Source organism: Pseudorca crassidens, chromosome 2 (assembly GCF_039906515.1).
Source record: "Pseudorca crassidens isolate mPseCra1 chromosome 2, mPseCra1.hap1, whole genome shotgun sequence".
NCBI classification, from domain to species: Eukaryota; Metazoa; Chordata; class Mammalia; order Artiodactyla; family Delphinidae; genus Pseudorca; species Pseudorca crassidens.
The window spans coordinates 128,454,637-128,474,809 of record NC_090297.1 but is presented as its reverse complement, the minus strand read 5'-3'; the positions used below and the strand labels follow the sequence as shown (position 1 = coordinate 128,474,809).

At 39.3% G+C, this 20,173-nt stretch overlaps 1 protein-coding gene across 3 annotated transcripts in view; it reads left to right on the top strand.

Moving 5' to 3' along the window:
• TNFSF18 (TNF superfamily member 18) overlaps positions 1-20,173 on the top strand; it is a 114,573-nt gene that overhangs the window by 55,229 nt on the left and 39,171 nt on the right. Inside the window, exon 1 of one of the 3 annotated variants that reach the window (XM_067728663.1) lies at positions 9,497-9,568. The exons of the other annotated variants lie outside the window; for them this stretch is intronic. The gene's annotated coding sequence lies outside the window, so the exon portion shown is untranslated. Of the gene's footprint in view, positions 1-9,496; positions 9,569-20,173 lie in introns of those variants that run through there. 3 annotated transcript variants of the gene reach the window in all.

Below are 20,173 nucleotides of genomic sequence, written 5' to 3'. Positions count from 1 at the left end.
AGTTTAAGTCCATTTTTTTTTTTTTTTTTTTTTTTTTTGCGGTATGTGAGCCTCTCCCTGTTGTAGCCTCTCCCATTGCAGAGCACAGGCTCCGGACGTGCAGGCTCAGCGGCCATGGCTAACGGGCCCAGCCGCTCCACGGCATGTGGGATCTTCCCGGACCGGGGCACGAACCCGTGTCCCCTGCATTGGCAGGCGGACTCTCAACCACTGCGCCACCAGGGAAGCCCTAAGTCCATTTTTTAAAACTGATTTTCTGTCTGGGTGATCTATCCATTGATGAAAGTGGGTTATTAGAGTCCCCTATTATTATTCTGTCACTGTCTACTTCTTCCTTCAGGTCTGTTAGTATTTGCTTTATTTATCTAGGTGCTCCTATAAATATTTACAAATCTTTATCTCTTCTTGATGAATTGAGCCCTTTATTGTTATATAATAACGTCTTTTTGTCTCTTATTGCAGTCTTTGGCTTAAAGTTTATTTTGTCTGATGTATAGCTAGCCCTGCTTTCTTTTGGCTTCCATTTGCATGGACTATCTTTTTCCATCCTTTTATTTTCAGTCTGTGTCCTTAAAGCTGAAATGAGTCTCTTGTAGGCACCATATAGGTAGATCTTGTTTTTTAATCCATTTAGTCAGTTTATGTGTTTTTTTAAATCCATCTATTTATTTATGGTGGCATTGGGTCTTTGTTGCTGCGTGTGGGCTTTCTCTAGTTGCAGCGAGCAGGGGATACTCCTCATTGTAGAACGTGGGCTTTGCACTGCAGTGGCTTCCCTTGTTGTGGAGCATGAGCTCTAGGCATGTGGGCTTCAGTAGTTGTGGCACACGGGCTCTAGAGTGCAGGCTCAGTAGTTGTGGCACACGGGCTTAGTTGCTCCATGGCATGTGGGATCTTCCCAGACAAGGGCTTGAACCCATGTCCCCTGCATTGGCAGGTGGATTCTTAACCACTGCACCACCAGGAAAGTTCACAGTTTATGTGTTTTGACTGGAGAATTTAGTCCATTTGCACGTAAAGTAATTGCTTTTAGATATGGATTTGCTCTTCCTATTTTGTTAATTTTTTTTCTGGTTGCTATATTCCTTTCTTGCTCTCTTCCTTTGTGGTTTGATGACTTTCTTAAGTGATATGCCTAGATTTCTTTCCTTTTCTCTTTTGTGTATCTACTATAGGTTTTTACTTAGTGGTAACAATAGGGCTTCCATAAAACAGATAATTTTATAAGAGTCTTTTTAAGGATGACAACAACTTTGAACATATACAAAAATTCTACATTTATAAATTGCCCAGAACATTTTATGTTTTTGATGTCACAATTTACAACTATTACATTGTGTATTCCTTAACAAATTATTATAATTATTTTTACTACTTTTGTCAACTTTAATACTAGAGTTGTAAGTGACATACCCACTATTATTACAACATCAGAAGACTTTGAATTTAACCATATATTTACATTTACCAATCAGTTTATACTTTAATATGTTCCTGTTATGAATCTATGTTATGTTTGTTTTAGGTTAAAGAACTCTTTCTCTTTCTATTTCTTGTAAGACCAATCTAGTGATGATGAACTCTTTCAGCTGTACTTGTCTAGAAAACTCTTTATCTCTCCTTCAATTCTGAAGGGTTGTTTTGCCAGGTATAGTATTCTTGGTTGGCTTTTTTTTTTTTTTTTTTTGCAGTACACGAGCCTCTCACTGTTGTGGCCTCTCCTGTTGCGGAGCACAGGCTCTGGAGGCGCAGGCTCAGTGGCCATGGCTCATGGGCCCAGCTGCTCCGCAGCATGTGGGATCTTCTCGGACTGTGGCACAAACCCATGTCCCCTGCATTGGCAGGCGGACCCTCAACCACTGCGCCACCAGGGAAGCACTTGGTTGCCTTTTTTTTTTTTTTCTTTCAGTACTTTGAATGTATCATGCTACTCCATTCCGGCCTGCAAAGTTTCTGCTGAAAAATCTTGTGATAGTCTTTTGAGGATTCCTTTGTATGTGATAAGTTATTTCACTCTTTTTTTTTTTTAACATTTTTTTATTAAATTCTTATTAATAGTATTTTTTATTGAGTATAGTTGCTTTACAATATTGTGTTACTTTATAGTGTACAGATAAGTGAATCAGCTATAAATATACATATATCCCCTCTCTTTTGGATTTCCTTCTCATTTAGGTCACCACTGAGCACTGAGCAGAGTTCGCTGCACTATACAGTAGGTTCTCATTAGTTACCTATTTTATACATAGTATAAATAGTGTATATATGTCAATCCCGATCTCTAAAAATAGAACTACCATATGACCCAGCAATCCCACTGCTGGGCATATACCCAGAGAAAACCATAATTCAAAAAGACACATGCACCCCAATGTTCATTGCAGCACTATTTACAATAGCCAGGACATGGAAGCAACCTAAATGTCCATCAACAGAGGAATGGATAAAGAATGTGGCACATATATACAACGGAATATTACTAAGCCATAAAAGGAAGGAAATTGGCTCATTTGTAGAGACATGGATGGACCTAGAGACTGTCGTACACAGTGCAGTAAATCAGAAAGAGAAAAACAAATATCATATATCAATGCATATATGTGGAATCTGAAGAAATTGGTATAGACTCTCTTATTTACAAAGCAGAAATAGACACACAGACGTAGAGAACAAATATACGGATGCCAAGGGGGAAAGGAGGGGTGGGATGAATTGGGAGATTATGACTGACAAGTTGTTGTGGTTTTTTTTGTTTTTATTTGTTTATTTTACATCTTTATTGGAGTATAATTGCTTTATAATGGTGTTAGTTCCTGCTTTAAAAAAGAATGAATGAGTTATACATATACATATGTTCCCAAATCTCTTCCACTGGCGTCTTGCTCCCTCCCACCCTCCCTATCCCACCCCTCCAGGCGGTCACAAAGCACCGAGCTGATCTCCCTGTGCTATGCAGCTGCTTCCCACTAACTATCTATTTTATGTTTGGTAGTGTATATATGTCCATGCCACTCTCTCTCTTAGTCACAGCTTACCCTTCCCCCTCCCCATATCCTCAAGTCCATTCTCTAGTAGGTCTGTCTCTTTATTCCTGTCTCACCCCTAGCTTCTTCATGACATTATTTTTTCTTAAATTGCATATATATGTGTTAGCATACGATATTTGTCTTTCTCTTTCTGACTTACTTCACTCTGTATGACAGACTCTAGGTCTATCCACCTCATTACAACTAGCTCAATTTCGTTTCTTTTTATGGCTGAGTAATATTTCATTGTATGTATGTGCCACATCTTCTTTATCCATTCATCCGATGATGGACACTTAGGTTGTTTCCTTCTCTGGGCTATTGTAAATAAAGCTGCAATGAACATTGTGGTACATGACTCTTTTTGAATTATGGTTTTCTCAGGGTATATGCCCAGTAGTGGGATTGCTGGGTCATATGGTAGTTCTATTTGTAGTATTTTAAGGGACCTCCGTACTGTTCTCCATAGTGGCTGTACCAATTCACATTCCCACTAGCAGTGCAAGAGTGTTCCCTTTTCTCCACACCCTCTCCAGCATTTATTGTTTCTAGATTTTTTGATGATGGCCATTCTGACTGGTGTGAGATGATATCTCATTGTAGTTTTGATTTGCATTTCTCTAATGATTAATGATGTTGAGCATTCTTTCATGTGTTTGTTGGCAGTCTGTATATCTTCTTTGGAGAAATGTCTATTTAGGTCTTCTGCCCATTTTTGGATTGGGTTCTTTGTTTTTTTGTTATTGAGCTGCATGAGCTGCTTATAAATTTTGGAGATTAATCCTTTGTCAGTTGCATCATTTTCAAATATTTTCTCCCATTCTGAGGGTTGTCTTTTGGTCTTGTTTATGGTTTCTTTTGCTGTGCAAAACCTCTGAAGTTTCATTAGGTCCCATTTATTTTTAATTCCATTTCTCTAGGAGGTGGGTCAAAAAGGATCTTGCTGTGATTTATGTCATAGAGTATTCTGCCTATGTTTTCCTCTAAGAATTTGATAGTTTCTGGCCTTACATTTAGGTCTTTAATCCATTTTGAGCTTATTTTTGTGTATGGTGTTAGGGCGTGATCTAATCTCATACTTTTTTTTTTTTTTTTTAATCTCATACTTTTACATGTACCTGTCCAGTTTTCCCAGCACCACTTATTGAAGAGGCTGTCCTTTCTCCACTGTACATTCCTGCCTCCTTTATCAAAGATAAGGTGACCATATGTGCGTGGGTTTATCTCTGGGCTTTCTATCCTGTTCCATTGATCTATCTCTCTGTTTTTGTGCCAGTACCATACTGTCTTGATTACTGTAGCTTTGTAGTATAGTCTGAAGTCAGGGAGCCTGATTCCTCCAGCTCCATATTTCGTTCTCAAGATTGCTTTGGCTATTCGGGGTCTTTTGTGTTTCCATACAAATTGTGACATTTTTTGTTCTAGTTCTGTGAAAGATGCCAGTGGTAGTTTGATAGGGATTGCATTGAATCTGTAGATTGCTTTGGGTAGTATAGTCATTTTCACAATGTTGATTCTTCCAATCCAAGAACATGGTATATCTCTCCATCTATTTGTATCATCTTTAATTTCTTTCATCAGTGTCTTATAATTTTCTGCATACAGGTCTTTTGTCTCCTTAGGTAGGTTTATTCCTAGATATTTTATTCTTTTGGTTGCAATGGTAAATGGGAGTGTTTTCTTGATTTCACTTTCAGATTTTTCATCATTAGTGTATAGGAAGCCAGAGATTTCTGTGCATTAATTTTGTATCCTGCTACTTTAACAAATTCATTGATTAGCTCTAGTAGTTTTCTGGTAGCATCTTTAGGGTTCTGTATGTATAGTATCATGTCATCTGCAAAAGTGACAGCTTTACATCTTCTTTTCCGATTTGGATTCCTTTTATTTCCTTTTCTTCTCTGATTGCTGTGGCTAAAACTTCCAAAACTATGTTGAATAAGAGTGGTGAGAGTGGGCAACCTTGTCTTGTTTCTGATCTTAGTGGAAACGCTTTCAGTTTTTCACCATTGAGGACGATGTTGGCTGTGGGTTTGTCATATATGGCCTTTATTATGTTGAGGTAAGTTCCCTCTGTGCCTACTTTCTGCAGGGTTTTTATCATAAATCAGTGTTGAATTTTGTCGAAAGCTTTCTCTGCATCTATTGAGATGATCATATGGTTTTTATCCTTCAATTTGTTAATATGGTGTATCACATTGATTGATTTTCGTATGTTGAAGAATCCTTGCATTCCTGGAATAAACCCCACTTGATCATGGTGTATGATCCTTTTAATGTGCTGTTGGATTCTGTTTGCTAGTATTTTGTTGAGGATCTTTGCATCTATGTTCACCAGGGATATTGGCCTGTAGTTTTCTTTCTTTGTGACATCCTTATCTGGTTTTGGTATCAAGGTGATGGTGGCTTCATAGAATGAGTTTAGGAGTGTTCTTCCCTCTGCTGTATTTTGGAAGAGTTTGAGAAGGATAGGTGTTAGCTCTTCTCTAAATGTTTGATAGAATTCGCCTGTGAAGCCATCTGGTCCTGGGCTTTTGTTTGTTGGAAGATTTTTAATCACAGTTTCAATTTCAGTGCTTGTGATTGGTCTGTTCATATTTTCTATTTCTTCCTGATTCAGTCTTGGCAGGTTGTGCATTTCTAAGAATTTCTCCATTTCTTCCAGGTTGTCCATTTTATTGGCATAGAGTTGCTTGTAGTAATCTCTCATGATCTTTTGTATTTCTGCAGTGACAGTTGTTACTTCTCCTTTTTCATTTCTAATTCTATTGATTTGAGTCCTCTCCCTTTTTTTCTTGATGAGTCTGGCTAATGGTTTATCAATTTTGTTTATGTTGTCAAAGAACCAGCTTTTAGTTTTATTGATCTTTGCTATCATTTCCTTCATTTCTTTTTCATTTATTTCTGATCTGATTTTTATGATTTCTTTCCTTCTGCTAACTTTGGGGTTTTTTTGTTCTTCTTTCTCTAATTGCTTTACGTGCAAGGTTACGTTGTTTATTTGAGATGTTTCCTGTTTCTTAACATAGGATTGTATTGCTATAAACTTCCCTCTTAGAACTGCTTTTGCTGCATCCCATAGGTTTTGGGTCGTCGTGTCTCCATTGTCATTTGTTTCTAGGTATTTTTTTATTTCCTCTTTGATTTCTTCAATGATCACTTCATTATTAAGTAGTGTATTGTTTAGCCTCCATGTGTTTGTATTTTTTAGAGATCTCTTCCTGTAATTTATATCTAGTCTCATAGCGTTGTGATTGGAAATGATACTTGATACGACTTCAATTTTCTTAAATTTACCGAGGCCTGATTTGTGACCCAAGATATGATGTATCCTGGAGACTGTTCCATGAGCACTTGAGAAAAATGTGTATTCTGTTGTTTTTGGATGCAATGTCATATAAATATCATTTAAGTCCATGTTATTTAATGTATCATTTAAAGCTTGTGCTTCCTTATTTATTTTCATTTTGGATGATCTTTCCATTCATGAAGGTGGGGTGTTAAAGTCCCCTACTATGAATGTGTTACTGTCGATTTCCCCTTTTATGGTTGTTAGCATTTGCCTTATGTATTGAGGTGCTCCTATGTTGGATGCATAAATATTTACAATTGTTATATCTTCTTCTTGGCTCGATCCCTTGATCATTATGTAGTGTCCTTCTTTGTCTCTTCTAATAGTATTTATTTGAAAGTCTATTTTGTCTGATATGAGAATTGCTACTCCAGCTTTCTTTTGATTTCCATTTGCATGGAATATCTTTTTCCATCCCCTTACTTTCAGGTCTGAAGTGGGTCTCTTGTAGACAGCATATATATGGGTCTTGTTTTTGTATCCATTCAGCCAATCTGTGTCTTTTGGTTGGACCATTTAGTCCATTTACATTTAAGGTAGTTATCGATATGTATGTTCCTATTCCCATTTTCTTAATTGTTTTGTGTTCGTTATTGTAGGTCTTTTCCTTCTCTTGTGTTTTTTGCCTAGAGAAGTTCCTTTAGCATTTGTTGTAAAGCTGGTTTGGTGGTGCTGAAGTCTGTCAGCTTTTGCTTGTCTGTAAAGGTTTTAATTTCTCCATCAAATCTGAATGAGATCCTTGCTGGGTAGAGTAATCTTGGTTGCAGGTTTTTCCCCTTCATCACTTTAAATATGTCCTGCCAGTCCCTTCTGGCTTGCAGAGTTTCTGCTGAAAGATCAGCTGTTAACCTTATGGGGATTCCCTTGTGTGTTATTTGTTGTTTTTCCCTTGCTGCTTTTAATATGTTTTCTTTGTATTTAATTTTTGACAGTTTGATTAATATGTGTCTTGGCGTATTTCTCCTTGTATTTATCCTGTATGGGACTCTCTGTGCTTCCTGGACTTGATTAACTATTTCCTTTCCCATATTAGGGAAGTTTTCAACTATAATCTCTTCAAATATTTTCTCAGTCCCTTTCTTTTTCTCTTCTTCTTCTGGAACCCCTATAATTCGAATGTTGGTGCGTTTAATGTTGTCCCAGAGGTCTCTGAGACTGTCCTCAGTTCTTTTCATTCTTTTTTTTTATTCTGCTCTGCAGTAGTTATTTCCACTATTTTATCCTCCAGGTCACTTATCTGTTCTTCTGCCTCTGTTATTCTGCTATTGATTCCATCTAGAGTATTTTTAATTTCATTTATTGTGTTGTTCATCGTTGTTTGTTTCATCTGTAGTTCTTCTAGGTCCTTGTTAAATGTTTCTTGCATTTTCTGTATTCTATTTCCAAGATTTTGGATCATCTTTACTATCATTATTCTGAATTCTTTTTCAGGTAGACTGCCTATTTCCTCTTCATTTGTTAAGTCTGGTGGGTTTTTGTCTTGCTCCTTCATCTGCTGTGTGTTTTTCTGTCTTCTCATTTTGTTTATCTTACTGTGTTTGGGGTCTCCTTTTTGCAGGCTGCAGGTTCGTAGTTCCTGTTGTTTTTGGTGTCCCCAATGGCTAAGGTTGGTTCAGTGGGTTGTGTAGGCTTCCTGGTAGAGGGGACTAGTGCCTGTGTTCTGGTGGATGAGGCTGGATCTTGTCTTTCTGGTGGGCAGGTCCACGTCTGCTGGTGTGTTTTGGGGTGTCTGTGGACTTATTACGATTTTAGGCAGCCTCTCTGCTAATGGGTGGGGTTGTGTTCCTGTTTTGCTAGTTGTTTGGCATAGGTTGTCCAGCACTGTAGCTTGCTGGTCGTTGAGTGAAGCTGGGTACTGGTGTTGAGATGGAGATCTCTGGGAGATTTTCACCGTTTGATATTATGTGGAGCTGGGAGGTCTCTTGTGGACCAGTGTCCTGAAGTTGGCTCTCCCACCTCAGAGGCACAGCACTGACTCCTGGCTGGAGCACCAAGAGCCTTTCCTCCACATGGCTCAGAATAAAAGGGAGAAAAAGTAGAAAGAAAGAATAAGTAGAAGAAAGAAAGAAAGGAAGAAAGGAAGAAAGGAAGGAAGGAAGGAAGAGAAAGAAGGGAGCGAAGTAGGAAGGAAGGAAGGAGGGAAGGAAGGAAAAAAGAAAGAAAGAAAGAAGATAAAGTAAAATAAAATAAAGTAAGATAAAATATAATAAAGTTATTAAACTAAAAAATATTAAGAAAAAAATTTAAAAAAAGAAAAACGGACGGATAGAACCCTAGGACAAATGGTGGAAGCAAAGCTATACAGACAGAATCTCACACAGAAGCATACACATACAAACTCACAAAAAGAGGAAAAGGGGAAAAAGTCATAAATCTTGCTCTCAAAGTCTACCTCCTCAATTTGGGATGATTCATTGTCTATTCATGTATTCCACAGATGCAGGGTACATCAAGTTGATTGTGGAGCTTTAATTCACTGCTTCTGAGGCTGCTGAGAGGGATTTCCCTTTCTCTTCTTTGTTCTCACAGCTCCTGGGGCTCAGCTTTGGATTTTGCCCCGCCTATACGTGTAGGTCGCCGGAGGACATCTGTTCTTCGCTCAGACAGGACAGGGTTAAAGGAGCAGTTGCTTCAGGGACTCTGGCTCACTCAGGCCGGGGAGGGGGGGGGGCACAGAGTGTGGGGCAGGCCTGCGGCGGCAGAGGCCGGCGTGACATTGCACCAGCCTGAGGCACGCCGTGCATTCTCCTGGGGGAGTTGTCCCTGGATGACGGGACCCGGGCAGTGGCAGGCTGCACAGGCTCCCGGGAGGGGAGGTGTGGATAGTGATCTGTGCTCGCACACAGGCTTCTTGGTGGCGGCAGCAGCAGCCTTAGCGTCTCATGCCCGTCTCTGGGGTCCACGCTTTAAGCTGCGGCTCGCGCCTGTCTCTGGAGCTCCTTTAAGCAGCGCTCTTAATCCCCTCTCCTCATGCACCAGGAAACAAAGAGGGAAGAAAAAGTCTCTTGCCTTTTCAGCAGCTCCAGACTTTTTCCTGGACTCCCTCCCGGCTAGCTGTGGTGCACTAACCCCCTGCAGGCTGTGTTCACGCCGCCAACCCCAGTCCTCTCCCTGCGCTCTGACCGAAGCCCGAGCCTCAGCTCCCAGCCCCGCCCGCCCCGGCGGGTGAGCAGACAAGCCTCTTGGGCTGGTGAGTGCTGGCTGGCACCGATCCTCTGTGCTGGAATCTCTTTGCTTTGCACTCCGCACCCCTGTGGCTGCGCTCTCCTCTGTGGCTCCGAAGCTTCCCCCTCCGCCACCCGCAGTCTCCACCCGCAAAGGGACTTCCTAGTGTGTGGAAACCTTTCCTCCCTCACGGCTCCCTCCCGCTGGTGCAGATCCCGTCCCTATTCCTTTGTCTCTGTTTATTCTTTTTTCTTTTGCCCTACCCAGGTACGTGGGGAGTTTCTTGCCTTTTGGGAGGTCTGAGGTCTTCTGCCAGCGTTCAGTAGCTGTTGTGGAGTTGTTCCACGTGTAGATATATTTCTGGTGTATCTGTGGGGAGGAAGGTGATCTCCGCATCTTACTCTCCCGCCATCTTCCCCTTCTCCCAGAATCCATACTCAACAAGTTGTTTTTTTTCTTGAACTTTGTCTTTGTCTTTTCTTTCCTTGTCTTTAACTTTTGGTGATTTAATTATAATGTGCTTAGTGTGGGTCTGTTTGAATTCATCGTATTTGGAAGTCTCTCGGCCTTCGGCATCTGTATGTTTGTTTCTTTCCCCAGATCAGGGAAGTTTTTAGCTGTTATTCCTTTGAATAAGCTTTCTGTCCTTCCTTCCCTCATCTCCTTCTGGGGCCCCTATACTGTGTATATTGGTCAGTGTGATGTTATATCATTAATCCCTTAAGCTATCTTCATTCTTTTTCATTTTGCTTCTCTGATTGGATGAATTCCACTGTGTCATCTTCATTTCACTAATCCTTTCTTCTACCTGAACTAGTCTACCCCTGTATAGAATTTTTCAGTTCAGTTATTTCATTCTTCAACTGTGTGATTTCTCTTTGATACTTTTTAATATTTTCTCTCTCTTTACGGCAGTTTTCACTTTATTCATGGATTGTTCTTCTGGCTTTGGTTAGCTTCTTTATGACTGCTATTTTTGAACTCTCTATCATGTAAATCATGTCTCTATTTCATTAAGATCTGTTTCTGGATTTTATCTTGTTATTTTTTGTAACATATTCCTCTGTTTCTTAATTTTCCTTGATTCTCTGTGTTGATTTCTGCACATTAGATAAAACAGCCACCTCTCCCAGTCTTGACAGAGTGGTCTCATGTACGATGAACCTTGTCAGTCAGCCCAGCCTGAGCTCTTGCTTATCTCTCAAACTTTTCTGATTGTCCAAGGCATGTTCTTTGTCTTTGGGCCTCCCTGTAATTGAGGGTGTGCTAAGACCTGTCAGTGTCCCAAAAGGAGGATTGCATCAGCACCTAGATTCAGGTTGATTGAAAGCTGGACCTTCAGGCAGCTTCTCGGAAAGTATGTAGTTAGGCCCCTTCCAGGGATTAAACTGGGAGATGGGAACTTTTGCCTCCTCCTTCTGCATTTGGCCCCGGTATATAGAATCGGGGGTGGTATATAGAATCGGGGGTGGGTGGGGCTCCTATACCCACTAAGCACTGCTTTCTTTGATACGGTCCTGTGGGACTTGGGAATGCAAGATCCATTGACTATGAGAGTCAGTGACCCAGAGGCTTATTTCTTGGGTGGCAGCTGCCAAAGCTGGGGCACCAGACATGTGTACAAGCTTCTTCCAGGGTGATATTAGTGGCTTAGTGTTAGCAAGAGGGAGAGGGCAGGGTATGTCAATAGGTTTCCCTGGCCTCCAGGGAAAATCTGTCAGTCCTTAGATGTGTGTTATTTAGAAGTTTGATCCTCAGGCAGCAGCTTTTAAAGTATTCAAATAGACCCTTTTCAGGGGAAGCCTGGGAGATGGGCATTTTTTTTTTTTTTTTGCCTGCTCACTCTGTGCTGAGCCCTGTGAGCAGAACTGTTTCTTTGTTTGCTACAGTCCTATGGGAATTTCACAGGCAAGCCCCATTGGCTATCAGAGCCAGGTGATCTAGGGGCTTGTCTCTTATGTAGCAGCAGCTAAAACTAAAGATGTGTGTACAACCTCCTTTCTGGGAGATATTAACAATTTGGAGCAAGCTAGAGAGACAAGGTGGGGAAGTCCTCCGATGCTTCCCTAGTCTCTGGGGAGAATGGCATTTAGCCCCTAGATGTGTGCTAAAAGAGAGGTCTGGTCCTCAGGCAGCAGCTTTTAATGTATGTAAATAGGTCTTTTTCAAGGAAAGACTAGAAGTTGGGCATTTTTTTGTCTGTTCCTGATAAACCCAGAGGGGATAGCCACTAGAGTCCTCTAGAACCTGTTAAAAACTATTTTCTTTGTTTGCTGTAGTCTTGTGGGTCTCATGGGTGCAAGCCCCACTGGCTTTCAGAGCTAGGCGCTTTGGGGGCCCACTCCTCAGGTGGGAGTCTTAAAAGTTGGGGTGCTAGATAGGGAGTCCAAATCCTTTGCTCCTCATGGAGAAACTGGGAGTTGGGGATTCCCTCCCAATGGTATGGTGCTATACTGGGGATGGGGTTTATGGTGAGACTGTGTCTCAGCCTTTCCTACCAGTTTCAATATGGGTTTTTTTCTCATTCATCCAATATGTAGGAGTTGCTTAGCTAGTTTTCGAATTTCTTTAAGAGGGAATTGTTTCATGGTAGTTGTGTATTTTGTGTGTCTGTGGGAAGAGGAGAGTTCAGGAGCCTCCTATATCAACATCTTGGACCAGAAATAGCACTTCAATATTTTCTAACTAGGTATTTAAGTACTTTGAGAAATAGTATTAGTTCATCAAGAGTCTTAAGTAGGCTCTCTCTGTGTCCACAGTTCCCTCAATGGAAAATTGAGGGAGTTAAAATAATCCTTTCCAGCTTTTACATTCTAGGATTACAAGATGACAAAAGAACATCCCAATGATACCATCTGTACACTCACATTTTGTTACCAAACTCAGGTCTGATGCTTGCTGCTCAAAAATCAATACTTACGAGACAAGTGCTGGTAGGAATGGAGAGGTTGTTTTAATCAGAAGGCCAGCAATCTGAGGAGAAGGTGGACTCATGTCCTAGGACCAACTCTGAAGATTCTGTTTGGCCATGAAAGTTTTTAAAGGGAAAAAGGGGAAGTAATCTCAGTTAATCATTGAGATAGAGGGTCAGATTCATCACCATCTCCCACTGGGTGCAGGCCTGTTGACTCCTTGTGATCTTTCTATAGATGCTATCTTGTTCACACAGTTTGTTCATGAGAGTACTGAACGGGAAGCTGGAGAAAAGATCTCGTCATCTGTTAATTACTTATTCTTCACTTCTGTTTCTTTGATCTAAGGAAAGAACCAACAGGTTAGACAAGGCTTTGTGTGATCAAAAGATCTGAAAGATGTGCTTAGGTCAGAAGTTAGTTAAAATATAGCTTTGCTAAAGTGACAAGACAAAAGGGATCTCCTGCAAAGAGCTCTTTCCTGCAAAAAGCTGCTTACAAATCCCCACTGTCAGACATCATTCCATTTCTATGGAATTATGGGCAAAGGTCTGTCTTCTGTAACTTCTTCATGCTGACATAGGGCTTTGTATTCTTAGAGTGGAAGAAGTAAACATGTGTTTGTAGCATCTCTTTGTTGACAGTTTTAGTTGCCTGTTTACATATGTGGGCAAAGCAAGCTACAATTATTTTGATGCCCACAAAGATATAGATTATTATGAGCTATAGTGTTAATCCCATTCTCTTGAGGCCAGTTCTTGGAATTGTGCTAGCCATAGATTCAGTACTGCTCAAGATGGAGCAGTTTATGTCATGGTTACAGTCTGGTTAACGTGCAGTTAGCTTTTTCCTCTGGTGGCAGTTATAGTATCTGTAAAACAACTCAGGAATGTGCATCAGGCACTGAAAGAGTCTGTGACTCTGAGTCCAAGCTCACTCTGCTCGCCTCACGACAGGCCAATAAATTGGCAGACGAGGTGTTGAGGCAAGGAATACGACTTTATTCGGAAAGCCGGCAGACCAAGAAGATGGCGGATTAGGGTCCCCAAAAAAACATCTTATTGGGGTCAGTTTTTTATAGAATCAGAGAAGGAAGTAAAGTAAAAAAGGCACAATAGAGAGGGAGAGCCGGGGAAGAAGAGTAAAAAGGGCCATCAGTCTTGCAAAACATCTCCTGGAATGGCCATCCTCAGGGAGGGGATGTGTTAATTTCTTCTTTCTTGCAGTTACCCACAGGTGCGTAGGGTTCCCCAGAGGGAAGGCCATTATGTATGATTATAATAACAAAAGCAACTAAAAGCAAAGGTTAAAGTCAAAGAAACAGATGAAACATGGAGTCGAAATTGGCTCCTCCATGTTACAACTCTATTGTCCTAATCATTAACTGCTTGAGCCTGCTCATTTGTGACTCAGGGAGGCCTGGGAGATTTCAACTTTTCTACAAACAAAAGGCAGGGGACATAGAGAGGAGGGGCGGGGGGGGGGGGGTGCGGGTGTGCACAGGGTTCTGCTTGGTTTCAACTTTAGATTCAGAAGCGTCCAAATATTCTGCCATTTTCTTTGTGTGTGAAATAAGCAACTAAATAAATACTTAAGAAATCTGGCTACTTTATTATGTGATTGGAAATGAATAGAACTATAATATGTGTGTGCATTTATTTAAAATTTTATCCTTCATATTAAGGATGAGAGTAATAATGGGAAAATTTAGGTGCTTTCCTAAAGCTCTTTCTCCTACCTCAAAACACTGCAGAGCAATATAAGCTGGGAAGTTCTTGCCTCCCCATGTCCACGAGCTTCAAGCCACTATATGAGACTGAGGTAGACAAAGGCAGGATGGACTTGGAAAAGCCAGGAACCATTTCTCCCTTCCTTAGCTCATTCATTTCAAAAGTCCATACCATTAAGTTTTCTTGTCCCTCCATTCACTTGCAAACCACATACTTTATGTGTTCATATAAATACAAATTGATGGTGAATTTGCATATTTCCTACTCTGAACCTAAAAAGGTCTTACAACTTGGTTGACTTCATATCAGCATGGTCAAGTCTTTATTATGGGCTGATCAACTCCTACTTAAAAGACAGAAGGTGCTCAAACAAGGTTAGCTATTGTTGATGCTGTGATTGCTGTCAACATTGTTACTATCAGAAGAATCTTCACACCAGTCTTTGTGTTTTCAGCATATTCATGAATGACTAATGATTGTTGAAATCATCTGTCATCTTTACCACAGTTACTGTCCTATCTTCCCTTTAAGCCTTCGAGGACCTCTATTTTCTTCTATGTTTAAACTACCACAACTAACCCGTCCTTTGGGTTCCCACAATTCTACTTGGCTCTAAATTTCTCTTTTAATTAATACTCTCTCTGACTCTGTATTTGCCCACAAATTTTACTATTACTCTCTTCCTTAAACTAATATGGATAAAATTTAAAGTAAATGCTTGCTATATATACAGTATTAAAGTATAAAGGGTTTCTTTTTCTCTTTTTTGCTAAGAAAAATTGCTTAAGGAAATTTTTTGGCTGGAAATAGTTTTGGAACTGGAAATAGCAAGTACTGTCTTTATCCTAATTTAAAATTTGATTTCAACTCTGGCTCTGTCTGGAAACCTGAGTCATTTTGAGATTAAGAAGGAATAAAAGGAAGAATTTGAAATGACAAAGCATGACAAAGACAAAGCAAAGAATTATGCCTGTTTGAAAAAGATAGTACTATCTAGTAAGAGCTTTTTCTTCAAAAGATATATTAGTAGATATCATATTCAGAAATGGAGCACATAAGGATCCTTAACATTGTAAATTGTTTCTCATTTTAAAATTTTTCGCCTACTAAAGCCATGTTCAGGTACTTATTAATGCATCAAGACAGAATGGAAAAAATAGGGTTTAGAGTTAGACAGATTTGGATTTGAATTTTAGTAGTTTTGTGACTTTGGTTCTTAAACACCTCTTAACCTCAATTTTCTCATCTGTAAAATGGGACTAATAAGGGCTACTTTCTAATGTTGTGAAGATTAAATAAACCTAATAATGCATGTGAAACTTTAAACACAGTGACTGGAAGAGAATAGGCTTTTAATATATATTTTTCTTGTTTTTACTCTTTATAATTTTCTATCTTCTTTTTTTTATGGTTTACATTTGAAATCAACACTCAGTGGTGTTGCCATCAGAGCAGCTGGTACATGACAAAATCTAGGAATTCATGAGATGAGGGACCAGGAGAGGATGTAAGAGGCCGTGTATGTGTTGGGTGGAGAATATCCTTACTTTCAGCCAAAGAGATTTCCCTTAGGCTTGCTGGGTGATGAAGGACCTGAAATACGTTAGGCCTTATCTTTCCATAATATTCACAGCTTCCTCTTCAGGGTTGTTTATTCTTTATTTAGCTAATGGAAGTTGCTTGCTACCTTCAGCTGGCACCACTTCATCAAGCAGCATTCCACAGTGTTGTCTGTGATTCAGCATTTTTTCCATTGGCATACCAGCCTGAGATTTCCTCTTTATAGTGAGACATCCATTCAGGGCTGGAGTCCTCAAACCAGATAGACAAGTATCTTGGCCTGAACATCTCCAGATGCCTTGGCAATTCGCACTTAGGAAATTGGGAAAGTGACATAAAATCATACAGAAAGAAAAGAGAAATAAGTGAAACTTGTCTTGAAATTGAAACATGTTTTCAATGCAAGTTTAGAAGACTCAAATGTAAGAGAACCAGCAATTACCAGACAATGGATTCCTTAAGATCAGAGGTCCTGTCATACTCCTGATTTCTCCATTGCCAAGTAAAGTGCCTGAAAACACTGTAAGACTACACACACACTATATATATATATATATATATATACACATTGTACTGTAGATAGCATACATAAGTTGCTGATAGCATAATATATAAATATATATTATCAATATATATCATATTAGTAAATTTATACAAATTGATTAGCTTAGGGGAGTGGGATATTATGAGGTTTTTTTCACCTGGTAACGTCTTTTTAGACGTATATATCAGCCTAGTCATCACCTCCTTTATAAAACTTCCCCTTAACCCAAGTGAGGTCAGGTATTTGGTTCTTGTCCTATTACACACTTCTCCTCATATTGCTTTGTATATTCGTCTCTTTCCCTAGTTACCTTTAAAAACCAAACCAAACCAAAAGTGATAAGAAATTTGAAGATATGGACTGGCCCTTTTCTATTAGTACTTAAGTTCTTTACATACTTGGTACATAGAAGGCAGTCAGTAATATTTTCTAAATGAGCAAGGGGGTAACGTTCTTTTGCTATATTTTGGAATCATTTCATGTAGAAAAACCAAAACTTTCTTTACTCATGTAGGTTCTCAGTGCCCAAACCAACCAATCTAGCCATGAGCCAGAGTATCTAAATTGGATGGTGTTAAGACCAGTACTAAAAATGGAAAACCAGAAGAGAGTGTCTCCCAGATTTCTGTATGAACACATGTCACAGTTGGGTGTCGAATACAGTGAATGTGCTGATTGTTCTCCACTGGTGGAGCTCGTGTGTGGTAGTTTGTCAAATGAGGAAAACAAGTTGAATCATAAAGGGAAAAATACCTCTCCCATCCCCATCTGCCAGGGCTACCCAAGGAAATCCAGGAGATTTGGGAGATGCTTAATCTCAGGAATATTAAGACCCTCTTATTTAATTTGGTTGATAGGTGAAATATAGTTCTCTGGCGATCCATTTGATATTGGGCAAGATATGCTTTAATAGCAAATCCCTGTCATTACGGCTTCTAGGGTGATGTTTGATGGTTTTAATTAGGAAGTGTTATGCCATGTTGCATAACGGAAAATCTATTTTCAGTCCAGATTCCAAGCAGGAAGTAATCCTTCCCAGCAAAATGTGTTTAAGATGCTCCTTCCATGGCCGGGATACTGACACAATACTGGTTAGGCCAGAGAGGACAGCCCCCCACACCTCCCCAAGACAACAAGAAGCCACTCACAGAGAGAACTCCGGCTAGACAGGGACATACAACCCCACACAGCCTTTCTCAGAGATTAGTGGTAAGGCAGGTGCCTGGAACAGGAAGGCTTCCATGGAAATTTGTCAATAGACTTGTTGCTTAAAGACTGTACTAGATTCAGTAAAACATAGACAAACAATGAAGAATTTGGGAAGGGCTCCCAAAAAATGGACATGCAAAAACAGCACAGAACAAGAGAATTTAGGGTATAGAAGAGGATCCCCAAGTGGTGGAAGAAAAACATAATTTTAATTCAAACGGTTTCCTAGACCACCCTGGTTAGAGTTGTTATTAGTTCCTTAGAGAAAATGATCTGGAGAGTTATATGTCTCCATATAACTTTTAGAATTTATTGTACATATAATATGTAAATATGTATATGTATGTAAATATATATATGTGTACGTATATATCTATGTATAGAGCTTACACAATTCTCTTTACAGAGTAGGCGTTTATTAATCTTAACACAGACTGTTGTTGCCTTCATAAAATTCCAAGTTTAAAACCATATTTACGTATTATGTCTATTTCCTCTTACCTATCATCCATTTATGTATGTATCTTCAGGCCACCTGGGCCTTATTTGTTCCAACAACGAATACTCTGATATCTAGAGTAGGCAAAAATCAGCTGTGTAGTGCTCCTGAGTTCTGACACACTGAATATTTTTCACTGAATATGCCATGCCATACACTATCACAAGCATAAAGTCATGGTAAATAGTGTATAAGGGGAACGTGGCAGGGACTGCAGACCTGATTTTGGAGGAATCCAATGTCTATCTAATGCTCTCTCACAGTACAGTGGTTCAGTTATACATATATATACAAATATTTATGTTCTTCTTTTAACATTCTCTTCCATTATGGGTTATTACAAGATATTGAATATAGTTCCTTGTGCTTGGAATGTATTCTTCTGGAGATAAGCATGTCATCTTTTTAAAGATATGTTCAGAAGGTTAAACTAATTAAACAGGATATTCCAGAGCCTAATCTTAGTTAAGGGCAGAAGAAGGAACTGGACTTTATTTGGAACAGTTCCTTATTTAAATAAATATTTACTGAATTGAGCAAGCAGAGGCACTTGCATCTAAAATTTGGAGAGGAATTAGGAGAAGGAACAAATGAGAAACACAGAGGAAACAGTTTGACTTTTCAGTAATCAGTTTTAAATTCTGTGCTGGTGCGTATGCATTTCAGACATGATACAAGGGAAGAGTTGTAGGTAGAATGCATCACTCTTCTGGAGTCATTTTGCTGTTAACCTCTGCATCACAGCATCTAGGAGAGAGCCACAAAACATGGTTGTATTAAAAAATTATTCCTGTGTGACTCAGTGACTTTTCTTCAGAGATACTTTATTGATCAAGATAAAATAGAGCCATGTTAAATCTGACAACTCAGTGAGAAATATTGCTACAATTAGTGTGGTACAAAAAAAAAAAAAAAAAAAAAAAAAAAAAAAAAGATGATTGGGTTAAAAGACAGTATCCCTGGGCTCAGGTCCCCACTCCACTGTTACCCAGCCATTAGTGGTGTGATACACCTCTCAACTTCTATTATCCTTAGCGTCCTCTTTCAGAAATGAGGATGTTCAATCTCTAGGCTTTTTCCCTAATTTAAAACATCTTTGATTCTCTCTTAGATGAGAAATTTTTTCTTCAAAATACTTTCATTTTACCTCCTTTTATTTAAATGAACTTCAGTTGAGTTATACCCTGTGGCAAATGTTAAAAAAATCATTCTTTTCTAGAATTTCATAATTGATTCAGTCTTAACATCTCTCAGAAGGGTGGAGAAGAGAGAAACACTTATGGAACACTTCTTATGAGCCAAACGTTCACATCTATTTCATTCTCGAAAAAGCCTTATGAAGTGGAAATTTTCTCCATTTACAAGGAAGGAAACAAAGGAGTCAAGTAACATGCTGCAGGCCACTGAGCAGATAAGGGCTGGGCAACACCAGGCCCCCCCTCTCAGGTCTGTCTGATTTAAAAGTCCGTGTTCTTTCTAGAACATGATTCTGGCACTGGGTAAAAAGAAAAGGTAGGCATTCCATTTAACAAATGGAAAGACTGAGGTACAGAGAACCAGGGAACTTCCTCAATTTTGTAGTAAATTGGTATTTTTGGTGCCAGGAAGAAAACTCAAGGTTTTTGGAATAGAATGTAAGCTCAGATTGGAGGACAGGGTGCAAGAATATGTCCTTTTGTATGATAACTTAATTTCTATTTGATGCCAGCATTGAATTTTCAGAGTTTTTAAATGGTGAGACATAAAAGAATTAAGCTTCTCATATTGACATATTTTAAAAATTAAATTCTAGTAATACACTTGGTGTTTTCTAGAGACCATCTCAGAACGAACACACTTTTTTTTTTTCACACACACTGTATTTTATTTTTACAAGAGATAAATAAACTGACACCAAGCACTGTAAATGGATGACCACAACAAAAGCAACAATGATTGCAATTACCAAACATGAAACACACTCAGAATGAACACATTTTATACACTAGAAATTGATGGAACTGTTTTTTCCAAACCATGCATTCCAGTCTCCCTAGCTCCCTGATCTACTGCCTCACACATATATGATATTTGGAGTATGATAGGGCTTAATCTTGAACTTTATTTTTTCTTACAAACAGTGATTTTCTTATCTGGAATAATTTGTAATACTGCACAGTTCCATAGTTCCTCTTGC